Genomic DNA, 22941 nt, shown 5'->3' with positions numbered 1-22941 from the left:
TATAAACATTTGAAGCTTACCAGTCAACCACAACTCTATATGGAAGCAAAACGAGCGATTGGGGATAATGGTAAACATGACCTATGTGCGAAGCACCTTATGTGTGTCTGACCACAAAGTGCTTCGCACGGAACGCAGCGCAGGGACCGCTCTTCCAGCGCACCTGGTGCGTTCAGTTTCCGTTTGTGCGATCATCGCGTTCTGGAAATTCAACGACGGATCTCTGAAACTACGCGCGATATTTTAGATTTTTAAGTGAGTGACTCGTCATAATTTGTGACGAAGATCAACTTCGCCATATAAACGACCACACTAAAATTGATAATGAACCAAATAAAGATATTTTATTAATCATTTTGAGTGTTCTAATTAGTCGCAAAATATTTCCGCATCGGTCTATAAATTGTCAGCGAAGACGGAAAGTGCTTACATATACAGTGCTTAACAAAAAAAAACTATGTTACCTGAAAAAAAGAAAACACCCTGTATATCACTCACACACACACACGCACACACACACGCACACACACACACACACACACACTTTCTCCTTGACATATAGCTGCTCGCGATCTCCTCCTGCCGCCTTTTTCGTTATTTGAGGCTTACTCTTGGCGTTACCCCTGTAATAGCCCTCATTTCTTGGGCGTTTTAAAAATGCCATTCCTCCACGGCGCAAGGGTGGCATCAGGAAAATGAGGCTCCGACTTAATGAGACTGGGAGAGATGGGTTGCGCGTCTGTCGACCGAGTCTCGACAGGGTCGACAGCAGCACGGCGCCACACATAGCGTTATGTTTCCAACGCTGTCAGCGCGTGGCGCAGACGGTGTGAGAGTACGAACCGAAGAGCAGGCTTCCGGCTGTAGCTCTCAGCAGCATGAGCGTGGCAAATTAAGGTTCACGTGAGAAAGTCCCACATGGTCCTAACATAAGCGCGTTCCACGCTGGCGCCAGAAAGTGCATACGGGCTGCCCAGTGAGCCTGGGTTGGGAATGTAGGATTTCCGAAGTAACCGCAGTTATACAGTGCGGCACGATCGGTGCTATATGTGAGTGGCGTCGTCGTCAGTGTTTTGTCTGTACAATGTGTAGCTGTGTTAGAAAATTTGCTTGCGCGTAGGAAAATTTACAGACATATAGAAATTACTTGTTCAAGGATCTCATCAATGGTTGAGAAGAGGTTGCAGGTTGTGGGATCAATAAAGATGTTTATGCTCGGGGCCCTTGAAAGTAAATTTTTAGAACGGTAAGGGCGAGAGGGGTGATAAAAAAGAAAAATTTTCAAGAGACTGCGGCAGCACTTTTTTTATTTGTATGCGGACTAGACAAATTGGTCGACTCTCACCGCGGTCGAAAGACCAATTGCCAAAAGAAAAATTCCCCGGGATAGTCTACGAGGTTCCACAAACCGATTGTCACGCCACTTACATCGGCGGGACAAAGAATTTTTCCACAAAGGATACATGACTTAGGTAACTTCAACGCTGCACGAAACGCTCTCGCAGAACAGAGCGAGAAGATAAACCATCGCATCAGTTTCGACGCCGCCCGAGTTTTCAAAACGGAAGGTAGCCGGACCAAAAGACTCTCGACATATCCAAACGACAGCAGGAAATGCTAACCAGTCAACTGGGACCCTGCTGAGTGTGTATGTACAGGGCATGTGGAACCAATGAAGAAAATAACGCAGTAATAAGAACGGAGGGAAGAACAACGGTGGAGAGGGCAAAAACCACTAACGGAGCCAGCCGGACAGTTACTCCTGAAGAAGAGACCGAGGCCTCGAAACGTATATGGGCAGTGTTTAAATTTAATTTAAAAAAGTCGAGAATAAACCTTGCCAGAGAGTCTGTTTATTCGTATAATTTACTCTCTGATTGAAGCTGTGATCTCTGGTGTGATATGAACAAGAAAAAATCACAGCAGATCCACGGAGTGATTGATGATGAATGGGGATAAGCATCCGTCAGTCAGTCCGGGCTTCTGTCCGTCCATTCATTCTTGCTTCCGTTGTCCGCGCGACCATCTGTGCGTCCATCCATGCTTCCGTCCGTCTGTTCGTACGTCCATCCGTCCGTACGTCCGCGTGTCCGTCCATCTGTCCGTCTTTCTTCTAGTCTGTCTGTCCGCCCGTCCGTGCGTCCACCTAGTGAATACTCTAAGTACCACCATGTCGCATCCCCTGTGGCACATACCCACTCCGCGCGTCTGTCCATACGTCCATCCGTCGGCTAGTTTGTCTGTCCTTCACCCATGCGTCCGTCAGTGCGTGCATCGAGTGAACACTCCAAGTACCGCCATCTCCCATTTCGCATCCCTGTGGCTACGTACGACAAGGACGGAGGATGGACAGACCCACGCCCTAAGGAGCTTCGCCCTTAAAACAGGATCATATGAATCGCCCAACTCTTGGCCCCCAATGCCTCTGGGCGGGTAGGGACCGATCGTCAATAATCCCACCACCATCACCATAATCATCATAATAATCATCATTATCATCATCATTTAGAGCATCCATAGTATAGTATATTCTAGGCACTATATGCACAGTATCATCATCGTCGTCGTCATGATCATCACCATCATCATAATCACGCAGAAAATCTAATGCCCGTTTTATTTTCTCTTTCTTACGCGTTTGCTATTTTATCGCCACCTTCGCATTACCTAGTCGACCATATTCCTTACTGCTGATGGCATTTAACAAAAAATCGTGATTTCGTCATTTGCGCAATTAATATTTCTTACTTTGGAACTTTCCTTCTCGTTTGAGATGATAGATAATCAGATGTCGAACTCTCGACCTTCTGATTTTATTTAAAGCGGGGTTTTGTATTAGAGGTGATCATTGAACGTCGCACTATTGTTAAAATGCTCGGACACGCAGTGAGTGCCGCTGAGTGCGAAAAAGTTCATAGGCAGAGAGAAAAAAAGCACGCAGTGGTGGACCGTTGTTTTCTACTGTAGCATGCCAATCGCTGCTAATGGGCAATGAGACACCGAATACTCTCATTGTACACAGAAACCCACAGTCCACTTTGAGTTAACGCGCAAGCTGCGAATTTTTATCGTTCACCAATGCGCAGAAGCTACCTCCCACCGACACCACTTTGGAGGTCGCCAGTGGACGGTTGTGCAGCGCGAGCAGTTAAAAAAAAAAACAACCTCACCAGCAGACGCTGCCTGCGTAGGCGTTGCGAGGTGAGAGTGGGGGATGCGTAGGAGAAGAGAGGGAAGGGGCGAGCTTGCGCAATGGGCGTGTAAACGCCGCGGCGAGGGATGCCTACAGGCGAGGGAGAAAGTGCAAGGGAGAGGAGAGAGGGGGGAGAGGACGCAAACACGCATTAAGGGAGGTCACACCGCACACCGGATTGAGCTTGACCATAAGACGCTTCACATATAAAAGGTAAAAATAAATTAGTCAAAAATGAAACACTGGCCGGTGAAAACGCTTCAAGTACGCTTGAGCTTCACCTTCAAAAGAAGAACGCGATAGCATAACAGGGTCTCGTTCATATCGCCTTCTCAATCACTAGCCTCGCTTCGCTTCTCGATGGACACTTCAACCATGCTGCCATGAAAGTAATGTCTGTGTGGTCAGAAATCAGTCCTTTTTAAACTATCCTAGAATGCCCACTAGAAGTACAGTTGTGAATTGCCCACTACACAATTCTTCCTTTCGTTAGTCAGCTGGGTGTTCACTAAGCATACGTCAGACAACACGCGCAGCTGCACACGCTGTTGATGCTGTGATTGATAATGATTATTATTTATACCTGTGTTCTTTGCAATTAGAAGTGCTCTTTAAATTAAACACTCGTTGCGAAATTCACATGTTTTGAAAACTGGTGTGATTCCACGCTTCTGGTACGCAATATTACATGCGTCAATGACACTCTTCGTGCTACATAAAATACATGCAATGCTTTTTTAAAGCAATTGCTAGCAGGGCCGTAGCTCTGAGGTAGAAGAACTGCTTGGCTAGATGAAGTCCTGTGTTCAATTTCCATTCGGACCACAAATGTTTTATTATTTATTTATTTTTTTATTATTTATTTGTTTATTTATTTATTTGTTTGCTTGTTTGTTTGTTTGTTTGTTTGTTTGTTTGTTTGTTTGTTTGTTTGTTTGTTTGTTTGTTTGTTTGTTTGTTTGTTTGTTTGTTTGCATCTCTCAGATTTTCGCACACAAAGAACAGTAATTTTTGGCTCACAACCAAAGACGCCATGCTGTAATTTCAGTGAAATGAACGATTTACCACTACCATTTTCATATTTACAAACTACCCGCTGTTAAGGGTAGGAGGCAAGTTTTAAAGAACTACAAAAAGATTACATCACCCCATGGCACATGCGTTCTCAGAAACTGAGAGAGGGGGAGAGAGAGAAATGAAGGGAAAATGCGGTTAACAAACCAAGCAGTGCTAGGTTCGAAAATTTTCGCAAAGTAAACTTGACTTCACTATAGACATTACTCTTCAAAAGCTAAGTACATCTAGTGGCATTTTTCTGCGCAGATGGAAACGAGTAAAGGTTTGATGGCAAGAGCTAGATCAATATTTCGAATAAATATAGGACATAATTGATTTCAATTTTGAAAATAAATTTAGTTTGCTTGCTTATACCTCTGAGCCATCAAACCCAAGCATCACTACCTTTCAAACTACCTTAGTTTAGACGAGGTATGTGCTGCTTTATAAAACCATTGTTCCGTGCGATTCCAACTTCGCAAACCAATGTTCAATGTTCGTAACTTTTCGGGTAATGCCATGAATATGCACTTTTCCTGCTGAATAAATAATTCATGAGCAATCGCTTCGCTTCCTCGTAGGCTACCTCGCGTCCATGCATTCCATGAAAGGTGAGAGAGGCGGATGGGAAGAGAGGAAGAGAGAGGAAAACTGAGAACCGTTGTTCGATTCGGCAACACTGGAGGCTCCTTCAGTTGCCTTCGTACCAACGTCAACTAGAAAATAGCAGTAGGGGTTGGAGGGGATGGAAGAATTATAATGGGAAGTGCCGAGGATGCCACGATTATCTTCAAGAAGGCTGCTAAAGTGGAGAATACTATTGAGTTGCACTTCTCGATAGCGCAAAATCGTGAAAATGTAAATTGTTCTGACATTTATATGAGACAGAAAGGTGAAAAAAAGAGTAAAGGGTTTTCACACTGTGTTCGTAAAGAGCTCCCGTTGTGCAACGAAACGTGCGCCTCGACTCGGCGCGACAGCGCATATGCAAAACAGGAAGTGTGCTTACAAATACCGCATGGAATATGCCATATAAATGTAAATTGCATTTTGCTTTCTATTACGAACAAGCCACATTCGCAGTATGTTCGCGGCCAACCACTTATTTCGCCCGTGAGTTGTTTTGCCCGCTTGGGGATTGTTTCTTCTGATCGGCTGGAAAACGAACAGTAAGAGCTGAAGAGACGCGGATTGTGGTGGTGCATTATATACTCAATACAGCAGCTGGATGGGCCAGTAGATATATAGCGTATATTTTCCCAATTTCAAGGACGAGTTGCGCACCGCAGCACCGGATGTATGAATGCAGTACCACGCGCGTCTGTCCCACATGCGAGTGTGACGATCAGTGTTTTAAGTAGTGCGCAGGGATAAGCGCATAAATAAGAGAAAAGTGGGCAGACAGAATGGCTTGTACAATGTGGCAATAAGAAGTTGCGTGAGGGAACGCTATTCTTTCTCCCGGGCAAAATAACATATAAGTTGAAGCACGCTATTGGCTGACGTGCGTGGGCCGTGGAGCAATAACCTTCCACCGTGCACTTCCGGTCTTGTGTGTTCACTGCAGTCGTAAACTGCATATGCAGGAGGCAATCGGCGCGTTTTCTGCACGACGCACAAACTCAACCACCGTCTTTCGTGTCTGGTGAGAAGAGATATAGGAAGGTCGTAAAAAATGGTGAAACGAGTAGGGTGGAAAATTTTCGTTGATGTTTCTCGCGATAGGACGATAATAATAACAACAACAAAACCTTCCGGTGACACTAACTAAACAAAGTTTCATGGCAGAATGCGAGAATACGTTAGGGAACGTAAATCTGGCGTTGTAAATGACAAAGCACTAAGACAGTGACATTATATGAACGCCGCAACGTGGCCGTGTGCATTGCTTCGGCGCCTACCAGGCAGATGATTATTGGCAGAAGAAATAAATAATGACGAAGTGATTCAGTCCAACACTCTACAAGAACTATAGGAGCAAGCTAAACAGTTTTTCTCCCTCATCACGCCTACAGCAAACAGCTCTGAGAAAAAATGATGGAGAGAGGGGAAAAGATGAAAACTAGATCGTGATGACGCTGGAAAGTTATTTCACAGCTTGGGCAGTGGTTATTACCAGTATAGTTTATTGCCTGTGAGAGAAATTGCCGAATTTACGGTCATGAGGGGCCCCCTCATGACCGTAAATGCCACGGGTGACCGTAGAAAAGGTCACCCGTGGCATCTAGTATGTTCGCGTAATGGCGTGCCGCATTGCTCGTTCCACGCATTACCGTATTTATTACGTGTTAAGGGAAGTCGCTTTACTCCCATACCACGGCTTTGATGCTATTTTAATATCTCGTTCGTTGTATGGCCTTTTCAGGCCCAGCCTCGCATGTACTTACTCTTTTACTAAGGTGGGTATTATTTGTCTTAGCTGAAAAGAATTGCGGTATTTTAAAGCCAGCGTTCTGCTTTATCTGAACATCAATTTGGATACAAAGGTATTTTTTTTGCTCTTGGTGCCGTGATCTTGCTCCTTTGGCTGGAATTATCGCGCTAAGAAAGGATGTTAGCGTACGCAGGCAAGAAGGCGCGTCGACGTTTCTGTTTTTTATTGGCGAGTGGGTTATTGAAAAGAGATGATGAACTGTCTAGTTTCTTTTCACCTCGAAGTTCTGCGAGCGTTAGGTACGGCTTCAAACAGGGGCTCGCTGCCACACCGTTTTTTTTTTTTTTTTTGCCAGAAGTCAAGTAAGGAGAGAAGTGCGAATTAAAGAGAAAGAGAAGTAATATCGCAAACGATAACAAAACACTTTTCGATTCCATGTTTATAGACTGCTTTGCAGAAAAGTTATGCATGTCGCTTGTTTATTTTTAAATAACACCATTGACATCTAAAGCCAACAATACACTGGGAAAGTCATCTTCTTGACGTAGGTTTTTTTTTTTTGTGATGACAAACGTAAAAAGACAACGGAAAAGGTATAAACTGAATCCCAACACCATGCAGGTTGACGTGACAGCCGGCAACATTGCGAACTGTCACAACGAAAACAATTGGCAGCATATTTACGGAGTGAATGATGGAGAGTGTTGCGAAGCATTCGTCCGTCCATTCGTTCTTGCTTCCGTCCATCCATGCGTCCGTCTGTGTGACCGTCAATGCGTCCATCCGCCCATCCGTGCGTGCGTCTGGTCGTGCGTCCGTCCCTGCGTTCGTTTATGCATCCGCCCCTGCGTCCGTTCATGCGTCCATCCATGCATCTGTTTGTGTGTCCGTTCGTCTATCTCTTCAGCACTCCAAGTACCACCATTTCGCATCTTTTCATCATATATTCCCCATATAGAAGCACCGCCATCCAGCGGACATTCCAAGGACTAAACGAGAAGGGGCACACGCACACTTTCTTGCGGCTTGCGCTTCGGGTCTACTTCCCACCTTTAACGACCTCGAGTTCATGGTATATACTAGTTCACTCTATTCATGGCATTGCGGCCCCACGCTCGCTAAACCTTTCTAAAACCAAGGAGGTTACGCCCAGCGAGTATAACGTAGCAACCCTTTCTTGTCAGATAGTGCTTAATGTACATGCCAATGGCTGCTAATGGGGATCGACGCGTGCGCGTTAACTAAAAGCCGAACGCTCCTGTCTCTCATTCCTCATTAGCAGCCATTGGCATGTACACTGAGCACTATTTTTTTGTTGTTCAACAACGCACAGAAGAAATCTCTCACCGGCACCACCTTGGAGATCAAAATGTTATACTTGTTACACACTACAACGGCTACGAGGGACGAACGCGTGCCGTTATAAGGAGTTTCGCCCCTAAAAACGCAAGATCCAACAAGAATGTTTGTGTTTGGTGTTCTCAAGATGAAAAACGTTTGTTAAAAAGTATGGCCCCGGGGCAAAGTTGCCTCCGTAACCAAAAGCGGAGGGTATTTTTGGTATTTTTTATTTTATCTTAACACTCGAATTGTGCTTCCTTTTTTTGTGCTGTCGCGCTGGTGTCCTATAGAAAAATAGTGGGACGTGGTTGTCGTGTGGGAGCCAGCGTCGATAACCGTGTGAAGTTGAGCCCAGCCGGAAAATAAGGGTTTCTGCTTTGAAGAATGAAATAGAAGACAGGCAAATAGTGCTGATTCACAGACATTCTCATTCCCTTTGGGGATGGAACGAAAATTGTGGCGTGCGCGTATGAATTCGCACTGTATTCCAAATTAAAGGGGGAAAAGTTTAGAAAAATAAAGCAGCAAGGTAAGCGAGGGAAAGATAGCGAAACGCGCCTCTGGTTTGTTACTCTGCACTATTCTAGTTCACTATACTCTGCACTAAGGAAAAATAATTAAGGGTGTGATGAAAATAGATGGGAGTAACACCAAAAGAGCTAAAAATGGCGGAGCAGCAATGTTAAGCGCTTATTCTTAACTATTATTTCGATAGCGATTACGGACACCCTCAGCCAATTTTTGCCGTCTCTGGAACCGTCCTGTCCCCTATATGTATATTATGTGTATATGCGTAAAAGCCACGTTTAAAAATATTTCAGAATTTTTTTTTCGAAGAGCATGACGAGAGATTCAAGTATGCGACCCCTTTCACCATAACACGTTGTCTAAGATAATTACGTCATGCGCCATTTGTTTTTCAGTACTTTAATGGCAGAATAGAAACACGCGCTGTGTTAGGTATAACACACGGAAAGCCACACGTGGCAAAATTAAAAGAGACGCGGGCCGTGCTGCATTGTTGCCTTGGCTGCAGTTCGACTCACGCTAGTTCTCCATTTTGGTGTTGTTAGCGCCATGCCACTCGTGGAAAGTCGGCTACAGAAAAAGATGAGCGTCTAATGGCTCGTGGTGTCACAAGCTAGAGGGCACGCTTTGGCTTATGTATGATTATGCCACATGAGAAAAAAAAACAGCACGGCTCGACCAGAATCGCAGTTTACATGTCAAACTGTGACCACAATCCTGGGGCTTAAATTCCAGCGCAAATGCACAAGACACCCACGAAGAAAAGAAACGTATGACACAAGCGCTAACAACCACTTCATTAAATGCGAAGCAGCTTTTTACTAGCCTATGTAACGCTGTCCTACCGTGCATCCTTACGAACGCGCAGCACTGTGCTCCCCTCACCGCAGCTGTTGGAGCGGTGCCAAGTAGGTCACACCGCAGCTGCGCATCGACGTCGAATGTGAGCAGGAGCCTCTCAGCGTGCACTTCACCGATCACAAGGCCGTGGTGGTCAAGGCGAAACACGCGCCAGCTCCGGTCCAGCGGCCGTGTCCACTCTAAAGAAACGATAAAGCCTAGGCCAGCCATCGCCTCAAACGAATCTTCCAACGCTCACCGCAGCACCCTTGTTGGCGCAACTCGTGACGCCACTGATGACGCCACCCGTGCGCATCGCTGCTGCTTCGCATACCGTCAGGGTTCCCTTTGGGAAGATGGTGTGACGTACACCAATTCATATATAAGTCCCACGCAACCTTAACGCTCACGCGCACATAACAACAGCTCTAAACCAAAAGGTGCAACAAGGATGGTAGCATATTAGATACGCGAAGACATGAAATCATATTGAGGTGCGTGAAAGGGGAAAATAAGTGAACAAGAAGTAGTAAGAACAAAAAACAGGTTAACAATAATATCTGGGGTTTCGCGTCCCAGAACAACGAGATGGTTATGAGAGACGCAGTAGTGGGGGAATTCGGACATATCGAACATATAGTGTTTTTCAACGTGCGCTGAATCGCACAGCACACATGTCTCAACCATTTCGCTTCCACCGAAATGTGACCGTCACGGCCGGGATCCAACCCGCAACGTTTGGGTCAGCAGCAGAGCACCGTAGCCACTGATCTACCATGGCGGTCAAAACAATGAAAGGCGTTCGAGCTGTAATTTCAGGCTACGGATTATGTACCACCTAGACCCTAATGCAGTATTGTTTTAGCGACCCGAATAAGCCAGCAGGGAACGCGAGCCATAGCTTCACGTGCCACTGCTAATTTCTTGGGCCCCCGATTTTAAAGCTCCATTCGGCGGAGCTGGGATGTGCACCTACGAGTTCTGGTTTGACATACAGGCGTGGTCACCCGTATTTACGCGCTTATTTCTTGAGGGGGAGTTTTGTATTTCTTGTGCTATCACCGCAGAGTTTGCGGTCAAGTTATGTAGACCACACAGAAGTTACTTTGCTGGCTACAGGGGCCACGTTTGCGAAAAGAGTGAATTGATAGCCAGAAGAACCAAATTAGGGACTAGTTGGTGTAAGAACTGGGACAGTGCACACTTATTCTGTGTGTACTTGTGCGTTGTTTTCGTGCGTCTTTCCTTTTGTTTGAGCAGTGCGCTGAAAGTTTCTAGCTGCTTGCCGTTTTTCCCGCGACATTCCGATTTCTACCTATCCCTTTCATTGATTCGCTTTTGAGGCGAAACTGCAACTTTTCTCTACACGTGAAGTTTCATAGGTGCTGTCTCTATTTCGACTTTAAGTTGTATTACCCATAATTCATCATGAACAAGTGTTCCTTCTACAAAGTATCCAACGGCTACCAACATTGCCTCGCCACACATTTTTGTCCTCACCTGCAGAAGCACTATTTTATTCATAATACGTCTGCGGCTGCTATTGTGCTGTCGCTAACACTGTCATAATGCAACCGAGGAGGCCGCGAATTCACTGCTGCAACTGCAAACACTCTAACCATACGCTCAACTACTTCTTCCAGTGCAACTCACCACCATGGCTGTAAGCGAGAAAGGAATGAAGGGGAGAAGGGAAGCAAATCTCCTGACCTTCGGCAAATGACTTGCCAGCTGGGCATCTACGGACGAATGTCTTTTCCAACAAATGCAATAAAAGACCCCCCCCCCTCCTTCCCTCCGCCCCATCTGGACGTTTTCTACGTTCAGTAAAAGGCTCCCTAATCAGGCGGAAAAGGGAGTCCGAATCAAAGCTTAGACGCAAAGCGGATAAAGCACATCTATCGGAAAAGCGAACGTCAGGAAAGAAATAAGAAGGCCGTATGAAGAAAGCCCATGTTACAGTGACAAGAAAGAAAGTGTTCCTGCTTCTGACCTCCCTCGCAATTCCTCGTCCCGTTCGCGAATGGCAACGCAACAAGCCTCTGCACCAACAGGTGGACATGCTCGCGCCTGTCAGGAGCAGTTTCTCTTATTTTATCACTATTTATTTTTACCCACAGCTTACGCAGCAATTGCTGGTAGCACATCATGCGAGTATCCGACTTAGCATCCTCTCTCTGCTTACTGATTCCCAATTGCTGGCGAAGTATGCACTCGACACTATGTCATTCAAGAGGAAACCAACAGTCTCGCAATTCTTGCCGTGAAAGGTGCTGCTAATCCGCTTCATTCTTTCTCTCGCTTTCTCTTTAACGCGTTTGTTACCACTCCTGCGTATGCAGTCACCGAAAAGGAAACCTAACTGTAGTTAAGCGTGAACATTTCGTGCCATATAACACAGACATAAAAGCCGTTCACAAAGAAGCTATGAAATCAGTAGGAATGACTTCTCGACATTTGATAATTTAGTCGGACACTGCTTAGCTTAGTAATGTTAACGAGATGTAAATGTTTTTAATACTGTGACGCACTCTTAGGTGTGACGCTATAATAATAAGGCGGCTTACGAAATCTAAAAGGCTGACACTATATATATATATATATATATATATATATATATATATATATATATATATATATATATATATATATATATATATATATATATATATATATATATATATATATATAGCGTAAACGTCTTCAAAAGAGCTGTCGGTGTACATTGATATTGCTGCATCATCTCATCATCACACCAGAAAGTTACACAGTGTCAGCCTTTTAGATTTCGTAAGCCGCCTTATTATTATAGCGTCATACCAAGAGTGCATCAAAGTATTAAAAACACACAAGTGTGTGTGTGTGTGTGTGTGTGCGTGCGTGCGTGCGTGCGTGCGTGCGTGTGTGTGTGTGTGTGTGTGTGTGTGTGTGTGTGTGTGTGTGTGTGTGTGTGTGTGTGTGTGTGTGTGTGTGTGTGTGTGTGTGTGTGTGTGTGTGTGTGTGTGTCGACTCGCTCCAGAAACCACGCTGCTCAGCAGAAGCAGCTGGCACTGTCAAAGAGCCGAGGCTTTGCCGGTGGAGAAATTAAGGAGGCTGCGACGGGAAATGGGAGACAGGGATGTCATGTGTGTTTGTGTTCGGTATATATATATATGTGTGTGTGTATAGGAGACTCCTTCCACGATATGATATTTATATAGCGTTTTTCGAAGCAGTTTCGACCAATAGCGTGGCTCTGAGGTAGAACACCTGGTTGCCACGCAGACGTCCTCGAACCAAACACTTTTATTATTTATTTTATTTGCCTCTTTCTCTATTTTTTAGTCACGGACAAGGTGACGATTTTTCACTCACAACCAGCGACGCCGACACCGGAATTTCCGCGAAACGAGCTCTTCAACGATATAGCGTTAAAACATGTCGGAGTCCACACCTAATGAATAACGAACCTTCATATGTCTACCGTCTGCCTGTCGGCGCTAGCGATAGTGGAGGGGATTCTAATATCCACCTCGGTGCGTCACTGGAGCACCGCGACGCCGACGAGCGTATACAGAAACTCTGAAGGCGAGCGCTCGAAGGACAAGATTTGCTGAAGAGGCACCGCTGCGTTGACCGCGTTATCGCAATCTCGCTCGGCGCAGCTGACGGGAACACCTTGGTGTGCAAAATATTAATTAGACTCCACGTAGAGCACCCCGTGCTCGCGCTCGTATCACCGTGAAGTCAACCGACTCGCTCCAGAAACCACGCTGCTCAGCAGAAGCGGCCGGCGCTGTCGACGTGCCGAGGCTTTGCCGGTGGAGAAATTAAGGAGGCTGCGACGGGAAATGGGAGACCGGAATGTCATGTGTGTTTGTGTTCTTTCTTCGTAGCAGCGTCGGTGGAACGAAGAGTCTTTTCCTCACTTGTATCTGGCCTCGCTGAGCAGTTCTGTGCAGTACACCGTGAACGTCAAGGCACCGACGAACGTGCGTCCCGCACGCATCGCGCACCTGGAAGGTTATAGAGCTTTCATAAACACCTCAGCGACGCATTACTTAATCCTTACTTAACGGCTGCTGCGAGCTTACCAGTAGTCTCGCTAAGTCAGGCATTCATTTAGCCTGAAAAATATGTGGGCCGCGATACACGCACACACAAAAAACGGATATCCCAGATGCTTGTGCAAGCAGCCTTAAATTTGAATTTCCGGCCTGTTCTAAAATGTGCTGACAACATGTTGTGTGTATTTCGACAGAATTCAGCTGCACTGAGGCAGGAATATTAGTTTTCCCACATCAGGTGGTCTCTGATGTTGTGGCACCAACGGCACATTGTTGAGAGTGGCTCGTAATTTAGCCTTAGTTGAACATCAAAATTAGTTGCTGCCACGTCCAGGCAAGTCTCACATCGTCACTTATATACGTGGGAATAGCATGGCCGACCACTATATCATCACATCTAACGTGAGCGTGAATAAGAGCTTTGCGAGGAAGATAAGCTCGAGCAGCTGGACTGCAAGACGAAGATATCATGTCTGAACACAAGCTTTTTTATAGCTCTTTTCGTAGCGTGAATTGCTTGCATAATGAATCCCTTATTTTACTAGCATTCAAGAACTCTGCTCTAAGAGCGCCGTGTATGCTGTGCGGTGTAACGAGTCTGAACATAAAACGTGATGTAAAACGTTCAAGCATAGAATACAGCTGTATATGAAAGGTCTTCAGTAGAACTTTATTTTAAGATATAATAACAATTCTCAAGTGCCAGGAAAGTTTTATAGTTATAACCGATAATTCCTGTTCACTTGTTGCACGCAAAAGTTTCTAAATAGAAGGACAGGAGGCTGCTGTGAAAAAACTACAATATCGGGAGCGATATGCCAACAAACATCAGTGATAAGGATGATAAGGCTTCCAATTTACTGGACATGCTTGAAAATTTGGACGCTTTCACCGTACCACCACAGATCCCATAGAATTAATGTGTGACAATGTTTGAAGTCCTACACACAGAAACTTTCTGAAGTCTCAACTTTTTACTCAAGTTGTAATGCGAAAGTTCATTACCAGAAGCCATCGCCGCTTCCGTGCCGTTAAGGAATTCAAAAGTCAGTTTCGCCGCAGTGCCGTACTGCTATGCGGTGAAGCGTTATGTGAGTCCAAAGGGGCGCTAAGGGACGTTAGGGTTGTGGGCAGGCATTCAGCAGCTTAAATTTGTTGTTTTCTTCTTAATTTTCATAAGTTTTGCGTTACATTACCTTTCAGCACAGACACCCAATAGACAAAATTTATTTTTATAACCGATAATGTGGCATACGGGCATTGTTGTAAGCGGGTAATTTCATAATACAAAACATACAAAAGTGGACGGTGCAGCAGCTTCACATTGTTAAAACCGTTATCATTAAAAGTAGCTTTGGTTGTATTGCAAACAGATAGCTCAGCTCACTCATTGGCAAGGACGGTGTCAGGAATATCAGAAATAAATAGTGCCCCGGTACGGTGATCTAGTGGCTAAGGTACTCGGCTGCTGACCCGCATGTCGCGAGATCAAATTTAGGCAGCGGCTGCTGCATTTTCGAAGGAGGCGAAAATTCCGTAGGCCCGTGTGATCAGATTTGGGTGCACATTAAAGAACCTCAAGTGGTCGAAATTTTTGGAGTCTTCCACTACGGCGTGTCTCATAATCATGTGGTGGTTGTGGGACGTTAAACCACACACGCTGATCAGAAATAAATAGCCTAATACAGCAGAAATATTGTCTTGTTAGCGTTGCTGCTTGAGTACACCGAATATACATTCTTGTGTTTAAAAAAAAAAACTGGTGAACGATTTAGAGTACTTGGCGCTCTACTATGGGAGAGCAATAGACCGTCCAGTGGGCCTCTGAGACATAAAGTACGATTATTTCTTGAGCAGAAGAAAGTTAGCAGTGTGCACAAATAACCTCGGCCTTCTCTTCTGTTTTCCTTCGTGATTCATCAGCCTGTTCCTATAGGCCTTATCGCATACTTATGCATGAACTCGTTTCGACAGCGTTTATCGTTGTTATGAAATTTTATCTTATTGGTTTTCTAAACTACAATCACAGAATAACCACTTCTTCTAGTAGCCGAACAACTCTTTTTTTAGGCTAATATATATTAAAAAGCAGAAAAAACAATAATAACGAAAACGATGAGAGAATAATAAGATATAATGGATAAGAGAGATTATCGTGAAACTTAATTTAATAGCAATGTAAACGAAACTTCCGAAAGCACGATGTAGCGTGTCTCCTGCTGCACGCAGCTAATCGACGGCTATACCTATATATAGGTAGAGCCGTATAGGTACAACGCCACTGTGTGGCCATCCTATAGGATGGCCACACAGTGGCGTTGTCGCTTTATATACACCTCACATGTCAACATTTTCAATTGATATACGAGCATGCGGCAGGGGCGTGATTATACGGGGTTGGGCTCTTGCTGATACGGAAATACGAAAGAAAAGTTCTAACACGGAGCGAAAACTCCCTCCGTCCTTCACAGTTATACGTGTGCCGACGAGAACGTTCCGGCCGGTTCGGTATAGCCCGCGACGGCCCAAAACCCGGACGCGAATGCACACGGCGTCGCGCAATTCTCCGCCGTATCTGCAGCGCCGCAGATGGTGCGCTGCCGAGGACGCGAGAGGTTGCAGTAGCGTGCTCGGCATCTACAAAGCTCCCACATTTCTGGGATAATTAAGGCTGCCTGGGACGAGAAGACCTAGAGCGCACTATAAATCCCTCAGCCGCGGGGCCCCTGCTTTCCACAAGCTTGAGTTACTGTAAAGCTACGACGACACTGCAAAGTAGCTTTTTCTTTGTCTGTTTGTTTCTGAGCCGTGTAGTCGGTGACGGAAGTAGATCTTGAAGGCAAGAAAGTGATGACACGTAGCGCGGGGCTGGTTGTGCAACTTTTCGCCCAGTATTGTGAAAGGCGTTCACATGTTGCCTCGTTTTCATAAGCGAGCTCCCTTCGGAGCTAAAGCCCACACTCATCTATAAGTCTCAATCTAAGCAGTTTCAAGCGATGAAGCTACAGTTTAATTAAACGGAACAGTCGGTGCACTATCTCCTTCGCGCTCTGTGAAGCTTCATGACTTTCGACAGCAGGAACGCATTAGGTGTCTGACGCCTAACAATGATTCTATTTCAGTGCATGAGTGTTGGGTGAGAGGAGAGCTGTCAACCAGAAAAAAATCGACCAGATGCCACGCATTGTAGAAATAGTCACTTTCCCGCGAAGCAGCTAACGAGTAGCAGGCTAAATACTGTACGCCGTATAGTCTTATAACCAAGTCTTGGGTGATGTATCGACGTATTTGCGTAAATTTTGTAATCGTGCGCATATACATCGCGGGCTTGTCAGGCACGACAAATACATTTGAGCGCAAAGAGCAGCTCGTGGTCCGACGTAACGTGCCAACTCACCCCAAAAATGACCTAAGTTTTACCGCAACTAAATGCACCATACCGTTCGATGATGTGCAGATAATAAGCAGTGGTTGTCAGCGTATTTAAGCAAAGTATATCTATTATAGGACTCGGCAATCTTTTTAGGTGGAGGGCCATGTTGCATAAGGCCGAGGCAGTGGGGCTGGAGGTGGGAGGGGAGGAGGGGTAGAAGGACTTTGTAGGCAACTAACAAAAACACGGCTAATTGACAATAATTGATGATGTTTGATTACGAGGAGCGCTTGTAGGAAAGCCAATGAAAGAGAGAAAAAGGCATTCTCGCTTTTGAACCCGGTGTGATTTAGGTGCCGCCGAAACGTGCTCGGAACGCATCTTATTACGTACTACCTTCACTGCCGACACCACCATGCGCAAACGACGAAAGCTTTTCGACGGAAGAATGGCCGGCTATCATACGTTCGCCCATCGCAATGTATATAGCGAGCGAGTTTTACGCCAGCATGCAGACCACTGCTGAAACTCTTTATCCTCAACGGATTTGACCAAGCGTGTTTGGGTTTTATGAAATTTTGGAGGCGTTTCCCGAAGTCAAGACGAAGCTGTACTGTGCGCCGCATCCGCTAAAGACACGATCATAGCTTCCACGCAGTTCTGAAGGCACGGGTGCCGCCTACGTCTGGGGTCGAAACGAAGCGGCTGCTTGCTCGCTAATGCGCAGTCATGGATGGGAACTACGCCAGTATGAAGGCACGCGGCGAAAACGAAACTGCTTGTCGCATCTTTGACTTCACAGATCCACGTAGCTCGCGTGCACCGAGTTAAGACCAAAAACTAAACAGGTTTCCCGCAGCTACTGAACCCGTGGTCACTGACAAAGGCATTTTTATGAGCTTTTGGATGGCGACCACTCCTTTACAAAGGCCCGCGACCGTTTCGGCTACTCGCGAAGGCCATTTTCTCTCCACTGCGTCGCACATTTACGGCGCCTCGTGCCAGGTGCTCTCCGAGGATCATCCGATTTAACAGGGTTGCGGCCTGGTATCACAGAATTAACGAGAACTCAATGACATTAAACAGCACATATTCCTGCAGTACCAGAAGGGAGAGAATAAACGTTCTTAGTGAGCAAATGCACTGTGCGCCCGAGGTGGGCGACCTGCTTATTCCAAGTAGCCATCATCATCTGCATGGCGTGCCCGTTGAACCAGGTTGTAGCGCTCATTAAGGTCTGAGTCTGATAACTTGAGAGGAAGTTATACATTACCGATAACTTGGCCTAGCTCCCACAGCTCTTCGGATGATGGTGCATATAAATTAAACCCTATATCTATCACCATCGGGACCAAAAAGAAGAAAAAAAACGTCCGATTTTTTTTTATTTTCCGAATTGACAGGAGTCTAAATAACCAGCTTTTACTGTACACATGCGTCTCGTGTTTCGCCTCCATCGAAATTCGATCACCGCAGCTCGTACAGAGCTCGCTGGCCGGACCGGAGGTCGATTCAAGCGTTACATCAATGCCTCCTTCAGAGCGCTGCGACGATGCCTGCGACGGGATCCGAAAAGCTTGTTCCCAGCCGGCTCTCTTCAAAAGAAGTGCTTGCTACCAGCGCTCATTTCTTTGGCCGCCGCAAACCTTTATTCTTTCTAGATCAAGGCAATGGTTATTGCAATCCCAGAGGCAGCGTCCGCTCTAGACGCTGTGCCAACAGTCGTGATAACGTCGCTTCCGGCGCTACTGGAAATAAGGTCGGCTGCCAGCGCTTCTTGCGGAGACTTCTCTGAACTACGAGGGACTTACCACCCCAATGTGAAAGCGAGTTATGCCGCAGGCGTTGGCTACATTAAGTGCTGACGGTCATTACGTTCCATTTAATGGCGATTAAGTCATTTTACGGTCTGAAAGATAACATCCGTTTCTATTCAACGTTTATTGGGAATAACCGAAGGCTATCTGAAACACAGCTCCAGGAATGCACACATGATATGCATTCCAGTCGATAAGCATTTAAAAGGTGTTATTGCAACTGCTATGCACAGCTGTGCCTCCATCAACATTGTAGTTCGTAGACTATCGCACCATGTTTTTTTTTTTATGTCATCATGTGAGCAAAAGTTCTTTAATGAGGTCCTGATCCCGACCTCTCGACAGTGTCTTTGAGCTGAGTGAACCGACATTCGTGTTTCTTTGCACGTAGATGCTCATCTGGTGTTTAGAAAACATAAAATAAAAACAGTAAAAGAATCTAGGGCGGGCTGCATTTTTCAACACTCGCCAAAGCCTGGCTTATCACGTAAAACGCCACCACCACCAAAGCCTTTAATTGATAAAAGCTTCGCTTGAAAATAGCTTTTCAACGTCTTCAGGGTACTGAGCGTTGTATTAGTTACAAGCGTAAGTGTCGTCCCAGCGTATACATTGAAGATAGTTGTGATTTCTCTCCCAAGATGGAAAGCACTTGCCAAAGTCGTACGAGGCAATGGCCGTGAGTGTAGCGGTTTAAAGTGCGAGCGAGCCGCAGAAGAAAAAGAAAAGAAACTAAGTACGTGCCTGACGACAGTGCAAGTCATCGTAAGTAGGTGCACGTTGGCTTGAGTGCGGCAACGCTTATGGAGCGAACCACTTCCAATCTTATTGTCGCAAGAAAGAAAAAGAGTGAGGAAACTCATACGCACAAAAAGAAAAACAAGAACTAGAAGAAGAAGGAAGGGCCCTCAGGAGGAATTACGCTGTTTTTTCGTGGGTGGCGCAAGCTGTTGATTCAGGTCCCGTCTACGCTGTTTATCTTGGAATAAAGCACCAAGGGACACTAAGATTATTTGCACTGTCATTATTCCCGAGCACATGTGCACACAAGCTCGAAAAGGAAGCAGGTGCTTGAGAGTAGCATTTACTTCTTTTTTTTTTTTTTGCTCGCTCAGTTCACAAACAAGGACGTAAGAAAATGGCCGCGTTCGTGTTAGGATGGTTCTACAGACAAAATTAAGTGCTCGGACATTTTTCAAAGCGAATCTTTGAAAGGGATCTGTTTGATGAATTTTACAGCATGATTACCAAAAGCCTGTATCCTCCCTCTTTGTCTATCCGTTTTGCTTCCAGCAATAGTCATCTATTTTTGAACCCAGAAATAATTAAGGTACTTTCTCAGCCGCACAATTCTGGAACTCATTACCATGCGATATTTAGACTCTCTATTATTTCAACGCATTCATGTTCAGCCTTCGATTTTATTTGCAATCAGCATAAGTATTTCGTCAGCATTGCATTTTTTAGTCCTTCTTTTCATAATCAAAGCAGGTAAGCGTTATGATTCTTTTGTTACAGTGTTTAGTTTGTGTTCATATTTAGCTGTGTTATGCATACTTTTGTTACTCATTCCTTATGGGAGGTCCTGTGAACAGTATGTTGACCTTTGGATCTTCATCTGTATCTGTAGAATCCCCAATTGTAACTACCATTTTTATGCACAATAAATGATTGATTGATTGATTGGATGATTTATTGATTGAGTGAGTGAGTGAGCGAGTTTTTTTTTAGCCATTACATATGAGCCATTAAATGTGTTCCAGAGTAGACAACGTAGGTCATTGGTTCCGCTTTGCCATTCTTTTGTAGATTATAGGGCATATACAACAGGGCATGTGCTACTAAGCAATAATGCGGGAAGTATTAGCACCAAACCCTCAATGTGACCATGAGATAAGACATGTGTTATCAGATTATGAAGGGGCTCCAGCGACTTAATCCCCCAGGGGTTATTTATAGTGACTTCAAATCAAACATGAAGAACTAGAATTTGCTTCCACCGTAAGGCAACCAACGCGACAGGGATTCCATCCCGCGACATTCTGGTCAGCAAACATGCACCATGACCAACGCGACGTGTGTGACACTATGTGTACTACTCCAATAGACTCGTACAACAATAAGCAAAGAGTGGACAGAAAAATAAATAGGAGAATTGTCAGCTGTGAAGAGTAGAAGTGATCAGCGGAAAAGTCGAGTTTGGAGAATGCAGTTAAGAAAAATATTACGGGGCCAGCGCACGCAGTGACGAGGAATATAATAATAATAGTTATTATTATTATTATTATTATTATTATTATTATTATTATTATTATTATTATTATTATTATTATTATTATTATTATTATTATTATTATTATTATTATTATTATTATTATTATTATTATTATTATTATTATTATTACTAATATTATTATCTGGGGCTTCATGTACTAAACCCACAATATGATTACGAGAGACGCTGTTTTGAAGGACTCCGCCAAAATGCAACCACTGCGGCCGGAATCAAACCCACGACCTCTGAAGCCGGGCACAATAGTCCACCGCGGCGTACAACACCCCCGAGAAATGAATGGAGAAAAAAAAGTGATGGGGTAAATAAAGGTGGAGTTTCTGTGAACATTAGAAAACCACAACAATCGCCGATTCATGCATATGCGTAAGATTCACCAATTTGTTGTTCTGCACTTGTTGAAGGCAGTGTTTGAGGATGCGACAGATTGACCTTTCTTTGTTTAGTTCAGCTGTTTTTATTGATGTTCATTTGGGTATGATAATCTTGATCTATATTCGGGTATTACGCTCGCTTGGGTTCAAAATTAGACAAGTTCAGCTTAAAGGTGTACTGTCACTATTTTGAGACATGACAAAAGGGACATTGTTCGTTTCCTTGTTATGCAGTATTGACGCTCTCCGCACGCCAGAGTCAGCCAACACGTACAAAATATCTTCTTTTATTTTAAAGTTTCTGTCGCTGACCATAAGCAAGCCATCATCCTCAAAACTTCGGACATTATCCAGACGAGTCAGCACAGTTCCACTGAGTTTGCGTACTTGGCGTCCTGCATACAGCCTATATACGTCACAGAAATCACTGCGGGGATCGCTGGAGATAATGCACACATCCTTGCTTACGTGTACCACGAGAAGATGGCAGATATGCCGCTAGCACTTCGCGAATTACTGTCCCCCCGTGCGGTATATTTTAGTGAGTCTGAATGAGCTCTACATTTTTTTGCCGACCCACGATTTGCTCGCTGCAGCGGTCGCGTTCGCGAAAGGAGAGAGCTACCTGCGAGAAGAGCCGAAGCAGGGGCAGTTGGTTGTGCATAGTCGACACTTGCAGCACGCTACTTAAATCCAAAGAAGTAACGACTGTGTGAGTTATTCATGCTCGTCCTATGAACATACAGCTGTGCGTTAGTTTCGTGCGTCTTTCCAGTTTGGGCAGCCTGCTGTAAGTGACGAGCTGCGACAGTTGTTAGTTCGCACTCGTCCTGTGCATGCGTTGTTCATGCGTCGTTTGTCCTTGAGCAGCGCGCTGCAAGCTTCGAGGTATTTATCGTTCATTACTGTGACTTTTCTCTCTCTTGTACATAAGTTCGAGGTACACTGTCTTTTGTTTCACGTGAACGGATACTGGAATCGTTGCGTAATAGATTCTTGACGTCACGTAATCTGAGTTCACGAGAGGTCTTGAGAAGAAAAAGATCTTGAAAAGAAATATTTTCTGCGGCTTAAGTTTTCTCGGGTATTTTTAAATCCCATCGAAGTAATAATCCCGGTAAGAGATGGAGCATGTACAACATATAATACAACGTATAAGGAAAAAAAAACTACATTTACAGCACTCTCCAGGGGAATAAAAAAATACAAGAAATATACTTTATACGGACGAACTTGGTCGCTGTAGTGTCGTGGAGAAAGTTCATTCCCTATTACCAGCGCTGTTGTAAATCACAACTGGGGAGTTAATTACACGGACTATGCGTGGCAGTGGCCACTTGCTAACGCGCAACTTCACACCCTGGCTTCGAATGTCCGGGCTCCAAGATGAAAGCTGCGTAGCAGGCTGGCAAACATTTATTCGTAGCACCCTTTTCGCCTCCTGCTCACTAATTTCTTCCTCCTCCACTTCCTTAAAGCCACGCTTCGCTTGGCATGATGTCACTGAGAAAGTGGGATGGATGGATGGATGTGGCTGTACCCTTTAGAACGGGCGGCGTCTAACGCCACCTAGCCGTAATACTCTAGGCGGCTGGCTTTACGTCTGCTAGCTTTACGTCTAGGTGGCGTTCCTGGACGTAAAGCCGCAGTGAAGGGGAAGGCCACAGCGCACAGCTGGTGGTCGTGCACGTAGGGGTCCACGATGT

General features: G+C 45.1%; 1 protein-coding gene across 1 annotated transcript in view; it reads right to left on the bottom strand.

Annotated features, from left to right (window-relative positions):
• LOC119169263 (extracellular sulfatase Sulf-1-like) overlaps nucleotides 1–22941 on the bottom strand; it is a 162029-nt gene that overhangs the window by 80085 nt on the left and 59003 nt on the right. The gene's annotated exons all lie outside the window — the stretch shown is intronic.

The sequence above is a fragment of the Rhipicephalus microplus genome, chromosome 2 (assembly GCF_043290135.1).
Source record: "Rhipicephalus microplus isolate Deutch F79 chromosome 2, USDA_Rmic, whole genome shotgun sequence".
Taxonomy (NCBI): domain Eukaryota; kingdom Metazoa; phylum Arthropoda; class Arachnida; order Ixodida; family Ixodidae; genus Rhipicephalus; species Rhipicephalus microplus.
The sequence above is the reverse complement of the archived record's forward strand: the minus strand, read 5'-3'. Positions and strand labels throughout refer to the sequence as shown.